This window comes from Crinia signifera, chromosome 9 (genome assembly GCF_055691185.1).
Source record: "Crinia signifera chromosome 9, ASM5569118v1, whole genome shotgun sequence".
Lineage (NCBI taxonomy): Eukaryota > Metazoa > Chordata > Amphibia > Anura > Myobatrachidae > Crinia > Crinia signifera.
Window position 1 is genome coordinate 115,963,475 of NC_139225.1, and position 4,051 is coordinate 115,967,525.

The following is a 4,051-nucleotide window of genomic DNA, read 5'->3' on the forward strand; positions in this document are numbered from 1 at the left end:
CATCCGTATTGTCTTTTAATTAATAAAAACTTCTAAAATCAAATACATTTTTAGTTTTTTTGTTTTGTCTAATAGTATTAGTAAATTCAATAACACTTATTTCCAGCCATTTTTAGTCAACTTAGACCACATTACAGCTCACAGTATTGTTTTCATCCAGTTTAGGCAAAAGGCTGCAGCAAGCTGGTTGGTTACTAAGCGGCCGAGCAGCGGCACAAACACATGGCAGTTTATAGCATATCTATGAACCATCACCACACAGCAGGGGCAGAAAAGAAAAGTGGTGCAAGATCGAATTGTCTTTGTCCCTCCCACCTTTTGTGTTGTATTATTCTATTATAAAAAAAGTCACTGAAATAGAAGTATCCTGTTCCTATAATGCCGCCAATAGTACAAAGTCTTGCGCAGAGACGTGCAATTCTTGGATTGACTTGGAATAGCCTTATCACAAGGCCTCTAGAGGTAGATATCCAAATTGGAATGCATTGCAGCAAGAAGTCCTGCTGCTGAAGGCGGTTCACCCATGTGGTGTGCTGTCAGTCATGTGATCTTTAGTTTGCCCAGTTCTGCTTGTTCACATATCTGTGGTTAAGTACACCATGGTGTTTTGTAGGCAAAAAAATGTGTGTTATATATATATATATATATATATATATATATATATATATATATATATATATATATATATATATATATATATAATTACTGTATTGAGGTAAGGAATTGCTTGTCTTCTAAAATGAAACTTACATGAAATTTGGTAGCATGGATACAATACCTCTGTTAACTTTCTAAAACCCACTGCAGTCCTAGATCTCACAGGTTCTTCTAAAGAATAATGGATAGGGGAGGCATCACCCAGCCTTACCAAACTGGACACAGGACTACCTTTCATCATTAGGGAGGATATTGATGATGAAAGTTTTGACTGTTGAGATTGCAGTTGCAGGGATCTACGTTATCTGAAGTTGGCTGATGCCGGGGTTCTCTTTTGAGCATGTTTCTGATTTTGCCAGAAATGTTCCATGGACTTGCTGCAAATGACATAACTGGGAGGAGGTTCCTAAATGGTTACAATACCTATCTCTACTTACTGTGGCCTTACAAATGGCTAGACCACAGATTCTCATTTGTCGGTCCACACAGTGCATGTTTTACAGGTCACCCAACAGGTGCACTCATTACTGACTAAGACATTTTAAAAGATCCACAGGTGGAGCTAATCATTTATCTTGATTCTTTGAGGAGACGTGCAAAAACATGCACTGTGTGGAGTCCTGAGGACCAACTTTGAGATCTTGTGGGCTAGACAATTGGCTTGAGAACCACATTTGGGAGCCCCTGCTTTAAAAGTGCAGGGAAAATTCCTGTCTGTAAAGAGCCATGAACTAATCTTGCAAAAACAGGGCAACTATATTCATACACCCTATTAGGAGCTTGGTTAACCCATTAAGTGGCAACATCTCTGAGAGATGTTCAAAATATAGCAAAAAATGCCAGCATCGCTCATATTTGTTATATAAATTAAAATAAAAAATGTTGTGTAAAAAAAGATTCTATTTCCTGTAAGAGGTAAACATGACTGGTCATTATGATAACTAAAAATGTTTGCTTGCTGATTTTCACACCTATCTTGAAAAAGTCACTTGGCACTCAAAAGGTTAAGGCTGAGTCCAGACCATAGGTAATGGGATGCAACATACCCTAGCAGAATTTGTGATTTTCTGGCCATTTGTCAGAGAATGTGAATGATAACTCACAAACTTTTCTTTCACTCATGGTTAGTGCTTGGGTGAAGCCATTTATTGTCAAACAACTGTGTTTTACTCTTTTTAAATCATAATGACAACAGAAACTACCCAAATGATCAAAAGTTTACATACCCTGGAGATGTTGGCCTCATAACATGCACACAAGTTAACACAAACTGGTTTGAATGGCTACTAAAGCTAACTATCCTCATCTGTGATATGTTTGCTTGTAATCAGTGTGTGTGTGTGTGTATAAAAGGTCAGTGAGTTTCTGGTCTCCTGAAAGACCCTTGCATCTTTCATCCAGTGCTGCACTGATATGTCAGGATTCTGAGTCATGGGGAAAGCAAAAGAAAGGTGACAGCAGACTGTGTAAAAATACACAAGAATCACCCAGGAGAATCTCTGAGGAAAACTGTGAGTACAAACAAGTTTAATACTACAGAAGAATAGAGAGATTCATGCAAAAAGAGGATATGGCTAATTACACAGATCTCAGACTAGCTGCAAGCAAGCTTTCTAATGAAAACTATCAGACATGGAAGTTTAAAGTAGAAATGCTGTTAACAAGTGCAGACAGACCTGCAGGAGAGGATCAGCAGTGGAATAAGAAGGACAGACAGGCTAGAGCAACCATAAGTAGTGTTCATTCTAGCACCCGCCATATTTGAAAACCCATGCAGTTCCTCTTCCCTGCCTGGGGTGTCGCTGTCTGCTGTAGTGCTTCTAGCACAGTGTGGTCTGTATATCAGCACTGATATGCAAACCAGACCCATGCTAGAAACGCCAGAGCAGACAGTGACACCCCAGGCAGGGCAGAGGAACTGCATGGGTTTTCAAATATAGCGGGTGCTAGAATGAACACTAATAAGCTTACTAGTGGAGGATGATCAACTTATTCACATCCGTGATGAACATACAGCTAGAGACATGTGGACAGCTTTGCAGAGAGTGCATGAAAGGTCTAGTTTGAACAGCAAACTATTCCTATTAATAAAGTTATACCAGATGAGGTTTAACAAAGACAAGATAATGCAAGAACACATTAATGCACTACTAGAGATAACTACAAAGCTCAGATCAATGGGAGCAGAAATTAAAAACAACCATATAGTAGCTATTTTACTGTGCAGTTTACCAGACACATACAGTGCTCTAATAAATGCACTAGAAATGAGACCTGAAGCAGAAATCACACTAGACTTTGTGAAGAACAGGCTCATAGAGGAGTATCAGCGCAGAAATGAGCTTACAGAGTGTAATACTGAAAGTGACACAGAGAAAGCACTTAAAATGGTGGACACTAAGCCACACACTAAGGCCCTTATTCTGATCGGTGCGGATATTCCCGCATTCTTACGGAGCGGTCCGCACGCCACGGTGTTTTGCCGCGTGCGGCCATCGTCCGTAGAAACGCCCACGTGTCCTCCGCATTCGGACGGACTCACTCTTTAAGAACAGGGCGTGTTTACGGACGACATACAAACCATGCGTGTGCGGGAGAAACACTCCGATTCTGCACGGTATTACAGAGTATTACAGAGTATGCTCGGAAATACCGCATCCGAACGGGAGCCAAGCGGTGCTACCGCCCGTAAGCGGAGTATTTACGCCAAACAACCCACTATTATGTATCTTCTGCAATACATCACATGACCCACTTATTCAATTACCTATCCTCATAAAAAACTGCTTATTTTGAATTGGAATCAATTAGATGCCAATATATCCTTACAAGCATGCCTAACACATGCATTGCACACATTAACCCTTACAGCAATTGAAGTGCAATGGTTTCAATTAAAGCACTGACAAGCGGCCTATTAGTGAGTAATGAGTAAAGGAGTAGATTCTATTGGGTTCAGGTGTTAATGCTTGTAGTCATTAGGCGGTACGTTCGCCTACCGCATGAACGAGTGGTGTCCGCAAAGCAATAGTACACTTGTGGACACCGCACATTTCTGCCCTTTTTGATCGCGTGCATTCGGAGTGCTATCCGAATGTACGCCCCCCAACATAAGTGTACTCCCCCGTATCCGCCCATGTTTCCGCCCCGTTTTGCCCACTTTGAAACTACGCCCATGTGTCATTCCGGTATGACGCCCATAATACGCCCATATTTCCCGACTGATTGCGGGGAACAGTTTTGGACGGGATTTGGCCGAACTGGTACGGAGTCAAGGCGTGGCACATGCGCGTGGCGTTCTCCACGCATGCGCAGACGCCGTAAATACGCGATCCGAAAGTATGCGGTAAAGTACGCGTCAATCAGAATAAGGGCCTAAGTAAGCAAGAGCATG